At 47.6% G+C, this 9,387-nt stretch overlaps 1 long non-coding RNA gene across 4 annotated transcripts; it reads right to left on the bottom strand.

Annotated features, from left to right (window-relative positions):
- Nucleotides 1–2,100: 2,100 nt before the first annotated feature.
- LOC120976891 (uncharacterized) lies at nucleotides 2,101–8,947 on the bottom strand. 4 transcript variants are annotated; one of them, XR_005773526.3, is made up of 7 exons: nucleotides 8,171–8,947; nucleotides 7,984–8,074; nucleotides 7,119–7,264; nucleotides 5,584–5,882; nucleotides 3,392–3,896; nucleotides 3,214–3,311; nucleotides 2,101–2,781 (listed from the first exon to the last, which is right to left on the bottom strand). It is a non-coding gene; the product is annotated as an uncharacterized lncRNA (long non-coding RNA). The 4 variants fall into 4 exon arrangements; XR_005773528.2 differs by lacking the exon at nucleotides 2,101–2,781 and having other exon boundaries at nucleotides 3,129–3,311; nucleotides 3,392–3,604; nucleotides 3,795–3,896; XR_005773527.2 differs by lacking the exon at nucleotides 2,101–2,781 and having other exon boundaries at nucleotides 3,129–3,311; nucleotides 5,584–5,636; nucleotides 5,747–5,882.
- Between the last annotated feature and the right edge of the window lie 440 nt (nucleotides 8,948–9,387).

Here is a 9,387-nt window from a genome sequence, read left to right as displayed (position 1 = left end):
CAGGAATTCAAATAAACTTTGAAAATTCATATCTTTTAAACCGTAACTCGGATGAAAATGTTTTCTATATGAAAGTTGCTCAGAACGACGAGACGAATCCGAATACGCAGTCCGTTCGTCACCACACCTCCCTAACCTATCGAACTAGCAACTTTCCCCCTCCGGTCCGTCTGTCCGAAAACGCGAAACATCGGGAATACTTCCCAGATGTTCCCCCCCTTCGCCGGTACCACCTACTGTCGCGTTAGGGCACACCTAGCACCGCTCATTGTCATGTCACGCATCGTCATGCTTATGTTTGCATTGTATTTACTGTTTCTTCCCCCTCTTCTCTCCGGTAGACTACGAGACCGACACTGCTGCTGCCCAGTTCGACTACGGAGTTGACGACCCCTCCTACTTGCCAGAGCAACCAGGCAAGCCCCCCCCTTGATCACCAGATATCGCCTATTCTTCTCTATACTGCTTGCATTAGAGTAGTGTAGCATGTTACTGCTTTTCGATATCCTATCCTGATGCATAGCCGATCCTTGCTACTACTGTTGATACCTTTACCTGCAATCCTACATGCTTAGTATAGGATGCTAGATTTCCATCAGTGGCCCTACATTCTTGTCCGTCTGCTGTGCTATACTATCGGGCCGTGATCACCTGGGCGGTGATCACGGGTATATACTTATATACTACATACATGACACATGTGATGACTAAAGTCGGGTCGGCTCGTAGGAGTACCCGCAAGTGGATCTTTGTGGCGGAGCGACAGGGCAGGTTGAGACCGCCTAGGTGAGAGGTGGGCATGGCCCTGGTCGGCATTCGCGGTTACTTAACACGCTTAACGAGATCTTGGTATTTGATCTGAGTCTGGCCATTTGGTCTATACGCACTAACCATCTACGCGGGAGTAGTTATGGGTATCCCGGCGTCGTGGTATCAGCCGAAGCCTTCTTGACGTCAGCGACTGAGTGGCGCGCGCCGGATTAGACTGGAACACCACTAGGCTAGGTCTGCTTCCGGCCGCGTACGCAACGTGCAGGTGTGCATAGGGCGATGGGCCCAGACCCCTGCGCGCTTAGGATTAGACCGGCGTGCTGACCGCTCTGTTGTGCTTAGGTGGGGCTGCGACGCGTTGATCTTACGAGGCCGGGCATGACCCAGAAAAGTGTGTCCGGCCAAATGGGATCGAGCGTGTTGGGTTATGTGGTGCACCCCTGCAGGGAAGTTTATCTATTCGAATAGCCGTGTCCCTCGGTAAAAGAACGACCCGGAGTTGTACCTTGACCTTATGACAACTAGAACTGGATACTGAATAAAATACACCCTTCCAAGTGCCAGATACAACCCGGTGATCGCTCTCTAACAGGGCGACGAGGAGGGGATCGCCGGGTAGGATTATGCTATGCGATGCTACTTGGAGGACTTCAATCTACTCTCTTCTACATGCTGCAAGATGGAGATGGCCAGAAGCGTAGTCTTCGACAGGACTAGCTATCCCCCTTTTATTCTGGCATTCTGCAGTTCAGTCCACTGATATGCCCCTTTACACATATACCCATGCATATGTAGTGTAGCTCCTTGCTTGCGAGTACTTTGGATGAGTACTCACGGTTGCTTCTCTCCCTCTTTTCCCCCTTTCTTTTCTATCTGGTTGTCACAACCAGATGCTGGAGTCCAGGAGCCAGACGCCACCGTCGACGACGACACCTACGACACTGGAGGTGCCTACTACTACGTGCAGCCCGCTGACGACGACCAGGAGTAGTTAGGAGGATCCCAGGCAGGAGGCCTGCGCCTCGTTCGATCCGTATCCCAGTTTGTGCTAGCCTTCTTAAGGCAAACTTGTTTAACTTATGTCTGTACTCAGATATTGTTGCTTCCGCTGACTCGTCTGTGATCGAGCACTTGTATTCGAGCCCTCGAGGCCCATGGCTTGTATTATGATGCTTGTATGACTTATTTTTGTTGTAGAGTTGTGTTGTGATATCTTCCCGTGAGTCCCTGATCTTGATCGTACACATTTGCGTGCATGATTAGTGTACGGTCAAATTGGGGGCGTCACAAAAATATCGAACGAATACCAAATTCACATGATTACTTATAACAAACACAATTACTCACAAAGCATGTTCATGTTCAGGATCAGAGGGGTATTGAATATCATTAAGGATCTGAACATGTGTTGTTCCACCAAATAAAGCAACTAGCATCAACTCCAAGGAGTAATCAACACTACTAGCAACCCACATGTACCAATATGAGGTTTGGGACAAAGATTGAACACAAGAGATGAACTAGGGTTTGAGAGGAGATGGTGTTGGTTGATATGTTGATGAAGATTGACCCTCCCTCGATGATAGGATCGTTGGTGATGACGATGGCTTCGATTTCCCCCTCCCGGAGGGAAGTTTCCCCGGCAGAATAGCTCCGCCGGAGCCCTAGATTGCTTCTGCCCAAGTTCCGCCTCGAGACGGCGGCGCTTCGTCCCGAAAGCTCTCTTCCTATTTCTTCTAGGTCAAAACCCTTCATATAGTAGAAGATGGGCACCAGACGATGCCAGGGGGCCCACAAGCCTTGGGGGGCGCCTTGGGGGTAGAGCGCCCCCAGGCTTGTGGCCTCCTGGTGGGTCCCCTTCTATTGTTTATTCACCCAATATTTTATATATTCCAAAATAATTCTCCGTAAAGTTTCAGGACATTTGGAGTTGTGTAGAATAGGTATCTCAGATTTGCTCGTTTCCGGTCCAGAATTCCGGCTGCCGGCATTCTCCCTCTCCATATAAATCTTGTAAATAAGGGAGAAAAGGCATAAGTACTACACCATAATGTGAAATAACAGCCCATAATGCAATAAATATCAACACAGAAGCATAATTGAATTTTTTAATTAGGAGATAAAACTTTTTAAGCCGAAAACCAAAAAGATTCTCGCTGATGTCATCTATTTTGACTTGGCAAAATGAATGGTAATGGAGGCATTTGGGCAATGTTGCTTCGTGCCACACGTGTGGGCGTTAACATTTGCGTCAATGTAACAATATTGAGCGCCAAAAGCCATAGAAGCTCAAAAATCACCTATTTAGGAGCTTCTATGGCTTAGTGGGCAAAATGAAAAAGCTGCAAAAGCAAAAGCAAAAGCCCAAACAAAGAGGGGCGTAGAGATTCGAGAAACACTTTGGTAAGGCTACTCGAGCAGGCAAAGAGTCTAGTTTTATACCATGCCTACTGAATAGCACATTCTCTTTGGCTTGTTAAGCTGATCGCGGTGTCTTCAGTAGCAGTCAGAGAAGCTCCATGTGCAGTGTCACTGTCAACCTAGCACAGCAGAAGGAAATTCAGGTACATCAAAGAATCATGAGTGCATAAGGAAACAAAAGGCAGAAAAGGAGCCTAACCTTGGGTTGTTCCTCAGCTGGAACTATAGGCTCAGCTGCCATGTTTATCTTCTTGGCAGGAGTGGTAATTAAAACACATCTAGGGGCCTTTAAAGGGAGTCAGCATGAATCAAAGATCAAGACAATTGAAATCAGACGCCAAGTCCAGTCATAGTACCCTACAGCTGCAGCTGAAGGGGTAGCCTTGCTCATTTTTGAAGTGGGTGTACATGACTACATATACAAATGCAGATGTCCGAAAAGGAATAAGGTGGAGACCAGCAAATTGTGTGGATCAGCACAAATGCAGGAAATATAACATATTTGTATACCTCAGTTGGCGGTGGATCAGCACAGACACAAAGCATCACAAGAATATAATAGAAACAAAGCTAATGCATCAACAGTGAGAAAGGGAGCAAACCTTGGTGAAGAGACCAAAGGAGAAGCAGTCTTCGAGATCATATAGTCCGTGAAACCAAGATTCCTTCCTTGTCAGCTCATTCAGAACATGAAGAATGTAACTCTGAAACCAGTATGAGTATCTCTCTTTCAATAATCTGGCAACCCATCGAAAACAACAAAAGAGCAAGTGTGCATCTATGCTTTCACTCACAGAAATAAGGTCTTGTGGTTAACTATTATTTTTGATGGAGTAAATTGTACAAAACCACCAGTTTGAACGTTAGGTTTGCGAAAACCACTACAATACATTTTTTTTCAGAAAACACCATGTCTTTAGTAATCTTTTTGCAAAAACCACTGATCAGCGGATTAGAGTCGTTTGAGCGTGTTTATGACAGATGGGTCCCTGTTTTTGCTTACGTGGTGTAACGGTTTGGGTTTAAAGCAAAAGAGTCCCTTAATTTTCTTCCCCCATGCAGCCCAAACCCTCCCACGGGCTGGTCCCAATATTCCTCCACGGCCGACTAGCATGCCCGCCGCCGCTCTCTCCACGGGCCGCCGCCGCCTCTCCCTCCGCACGACGCAGGCCGTCGCCGCTCCCTCCACGGCCCGCTCCCTACGCAGGCCGCCGCCGCTCCCTCCACGGCCGCCGCCGCCGCTCCCTCCGCAGGACGCAACAAACCCTCCCCACGGGCTGGTCCCAATATTCCTCCACGGCCGACTAGCATGCCCGCCGCCGCTCTCTCCACGGGCCGCCGCCGCCCCTCCCTCCACAGGACGCAGGCCGCTGCCGCTCCCTCCACGGCCCGCTCCCTACTCAGGCCGCCGCCGCTCCCTCCACGGCTGCCGCCGCCACTCCCTCCACGATCGCCGCCGCCACTCCCTCCACGGTTGCCGCCGCCACTCCCTCCGTAGGACGCAGGCTGCCGCCGCTCCCTCCGCAGGATGCAGGCCGCCGCCGTCATCGCCCGGCACCGGATCTGGTCAAATCGGCCGGCAACGTCCCCGCCCGGCACCGGATCCGGCGAGAATGCCTCGGTCATATCGGCGTGGTGAGCTCGTGGGGCAACAGCGTCCACAGCCCCGTTGGTCATGGGGCGGCACCAGGCCGCGGCGACCATCTCTTCTGGCCTGCAACGGCCACGCCGCCCGCGACGGCCATCTCTGCCCGCGAAGAAGAGGCGCCGGCGCTGCCAAGCCGCCTGCGAAGAAGAGCTCATCGTGGAGGCCGCGTCCTCGACAAGCTACAGTTGGCCGGCCGAGGAGCTCAAGGTGGTTCCGCTCCAGACGATGCTCTAACCCTCATGGGCGTCCTGTTCTGTTCCCATACCCCGATGGCCACCCTCTCGCCGGCGACGAGCGTTTTGCTCGCGTGGGCCATGAGCGCTGTGCTGCCGGTTTTGTGCACACGGGGGGCCTAATTGTGTTTTCGTTTTTTGATTAAGGGGTGTCCATATAAAATTGTTGGGACTAGTTTGTAAATATAGATAAAAACCCATTTGACATGAAAAGTTATGCCACGTAAGAAAAACAGGGACCCATCTGTCATAAACGCGCTCAAACGACTCTAATCCACCGATCAGTGGTTTTTGCAAAAAAATTACTGAAGACATGGTGTTTTCTGCAAAAAAAATGTATTGTAGTGGTTTTCGCAAACCTAACCTTCAAACTGGTGGTTTTCTGCAATTTACTATGCATCAAGATACAAAAGTTAAAGTAAACTACAGGGCTAATATAACCATTCCATATACTAAGAATAGAGCAGGAAAGACATAGAAGCACACAAGCACAAGGAGGGAATTGCTTACATTCAAATGATTACAGCGAGCTCTTGAAATTGCTTATGGCCACCACAAGTTTCCTGCAGGGCACAATACAGAAATGTATACCATTTGGTGTAGTGCTAATCACTATGGCAAGAATAAAACAATCTGAAGTCTCTAAATAGACCCACCAAGCTTTAGAAATTACCGGCAAAACATTAGGTAGAGTCACACGGAAAGCCCTGTTAGGTAGAGAGTCACAGGGAAAGCCCTTAGAATAGCTGAAATCCACTTCATGAAGAAGAGCAATATACCATTTCCCCTCAACAAGAAGAGAACATTGCCTAGAAGAGAAAAACAAGAACAAATGAGGATCGATATGTTCTGCATTCTTATATTTAGCTAGCATATGTCGATGTAGCTCGAGCAATATTTCACAAACCCTTCTTTAAGGTCTGCAGTGCTTGCATCACCAATCAATAGTTTATGGTAACAATGCTTCTATTTATTATTTGACTGAATTACTAATCAAATTTGAGAGTGCAGCATGAGATGTATACTACCCTCAGCTCACTACAGCACAACCAATTGACTGCACAATCGGCGCTGGTTCTAACATTTGCATCTAATTTACAAAATCATGATACTCAGTTACAACTGTGCGAAACTAATTACCATTGTTTTTCCCTTGGAAGGAAAGGGTCCAGCAGTTACAACTAAGATAACATTTCCTGTACTTAAATACAGAGGCACTGTTTTTGGCGGAATTTAAGGAAAAACAGAATAACAAAGTACATTACACCTCAGTCATCATATATGATTATTTGTGCACTGAGCAATCACATGGAAGCATGTACTTCTGTGTAACAACCCGTGTAATTTCTGGAGAAAGAGAAAGAAAGCTTTCAACGAACAGCACCACAGGGAGCGAGCTTTTGACGGACAGGACAACGGGGAGGCATGGCTCTACTGGTAGGACATAAGCAATGGGAGGTCCATCGGCAATAAGCAGGCAACACACAAAAACAGAAATACAAACAGGAGAAATCTTGACAATGAAAACAAAAATAAACTGCTGCAACTAAAGAAGCTTATAATAAATTGAGTTGTGGACTTGTTTATACGAAGAAGGATCACCAAAGGAAATAGCAGATCAAGAAAGAAAGCGAAACAACACATTAGAAAGTAGACATGGGGCAAAAGGAATAAAGCAAAACCAAGACATAGGCCACCCAAGGCAAAACATCAAACAGTGTGAGAAAAGAACATCAAAGAAAGGGAATACAGGAACAAAGAACATCAAAGAAACACTAAAGATAGAAAATAGCAAACAGGAACAAAGCCCATGCAAATATAAAAAAATCCATGGCCTCGAAAAAACTGATCAATAAGCGGAAAAACCAGTACACTGGACAACCTCGCACAGCAATGAATTTTTCAGATTTAGAACATACTTAGGCACATTTTTTTGAGAAACAGAGCATACTTAGGAACTACCCCATTGGGCTAACATTGTTGAAGTATCTTGATTTTTTCTAAAACATAGGCCGGTAAAAGGAAAGGCACAGAATCAAAAATACCTCCAGTAAGCATTGTTTTTCCATGCTGTTGGGTCATCATCTCCTCCGGCTGGCACCACTCAATCAGCAATGCCTCTCCGATATCGACCCAAGCGGGGATCTCTAACCTTTGAGGTTGGCACAGCTTGTGGCATACGTATCTGCATCTGGTAAAGATATAAGAGTGGTAAATAACCGCAGGTCTCCAAGGTCTGGTATATTTAAGTTGCAAATCTGCATCTGTAGATAGTATCCTCACTGTTTGTCATGCAAAACACTGGATAATGTAAAGGACGGCAGTGCCAAAATAACTAAGATTCATGCTCTTATCTTATACTCTATAATGCTGAAAATGCATGTAGATCAGCAAAACTGCACTACAACCACCCGTAAATGACATTGAAAATTATAGGAGCAGCTAGAACTATTTTGTGGTGATCAAAACTATAGAAGCATGTTGGCAATATAGTTATAAAATGGCTGCCGCCTGCAAAGTGATGAGAGCATATCTCTCTCTCATTTATAAAATCATTCTTTCTTATAATTGGAGGATTTGCCGAATAGTTCAAATGAAGAAAAGCATACTTTCTCTCCAGCTGTTATACACTAACTACGGGGTGAATTTTCTAGGGAGAAAAACAGAGTACTATAACAGGTAAATATATCACTATGTGTCCATCAAGGTTCCAACCCAAAATCAATAAACGATCAACCGTAAACTACACATATGTGTTACAGGGATCTATTACCTACTTCCTTTATGTCACAATGCTATGCAAATCGTTCAATACTAGTATTACTTTGTGCTTAAAGTGAACTTCTATCAGAAACATATACAGCTTTGTAGCCGAGGGGATACTTCATAGGTTGCTTGAAATTTATTTACCTGTCAACCATTATGTTTCCTTCTGGGTGAACCATAAGATAAGATGTTGCTCCATGCAAGGCCCGGAATGATAACAGCAAAGGTAAATACCCTGAAACACACATATACACGGGAAGAAAATGATTAACCAACACCATAAAAAACAAGCACGCAACTTTCTGGTGAGCAGAGATGAAAATGTTCATACAGGAAGATTGTCATCGATGGGGAGCGGGAAAGTGTTCTGCACTTGGAGAGAAAAGGCCTGCAAAAATGTAAAAGAAAGAACATGAACTCTTGACCTGTGCCACAGTCGTGGTCGCGCCGTCCTCCTCGATCTGCTACTGTTTCCATCCTCGTGAGACGAGGATGATGCATCGTCTTCGTTCACCATCATCTCGCCACAGTTCGCTGCCGCAAATGGCCGTAGGAGCGAGAGGGACATGGCCGGCGCTCGACGTCGCCCCCGCATTCCTCATCCGCGGGCCTCACCTGGGATTGCAGCGGCGGGGTGAGGGAGGCGGAGGGGTGGTGGCGGCAGCGAGAGAAAGGACGGCGGCAACGGCAGCAGCCATCACAGGATCCCGCGCTCCACCTTTGCCGAGGACATGGCAACGGCGATGCTTCTCTTGTGTGGGGGCAGAGGCGGCGCCGCTCACGATGCAGAGGAGACGAGCACGCGGTGGTGCCACGCGTCAACCAGTCGACCGCTGTGAGGAGGAAGCAGTTTCCGCTCCTCTCCGTCTTTCCCGGTCGCCGAAACAGCGGTGAGGAGCCACCACGCCACCGCTCACCTCCTTGTGCTCGGGCGTCCGCACGTGCGCTGCGGAGCACGGATCCGGAGACAGTGGGATGGGCTGGTCGTCGGCGTCGGACAAAGACGACGGAGGCAAAATGGCGGCGACGGCTGACGAGAGAGGGAGAGGGAGGATGGAGGAGGAGGAAGGGTTGTGACGGCTGTGGGGGTTGGTCGAAGTGGGGCCAGGGTCCGTGGTCCGTGCAGCCAATCTGCGAGGCATAGACGAGGCGGGGCATGTGATGATTAGAGCATCTCCAACCGCCCCAACGCACCGCGCGCTAAAAAACTACTTTACCATGTGCCATCATTTGGTTTGACGCGGCGGGCAGCGCTGGTTCCAGCAGCCACGTGTAGCTCCGGCAGCGTGCAAAAATGCAGCACGCGACTCTCGCACAAACAACATATGCATTCCAAACACAAGCAAAAAGATCAAACATAAACAAAATAAATCAACAATAAATAGTTCAGTTTCGTTATTACAACTCAAACAAATAGTTCAATAATACAACAAATAGTTTATATTCAATACAACAAATAGTTCAATAATACAACAAATAGTTCAACAATACAACATCAAACGCACAAATCATGATGCTTTTTCTCGTCCATTCCATGCCCACCACATC

The sequence above is a fragment of the Aegilops tauschii genome, chromosome 3 (assembly GCF_002575655.3).
Source record: "Aegilops tauschii subsp. strangulata cultivar AL8/78 chromosome 3, Aet v6.0, whole genome shotgun sequence".
Taxonomy (NCBI): domain Eukaryota; kingdom Viridiplantae; phylum Streptophyta; class Magnoliopsida; order Poales; family Poaceae; genus Aegilops; species Aegilops tauschii.
Note: the sequence above shows the minus strand (reverse complement) of the source record. Positions and strands in the feature narration are given on the sequence as shown.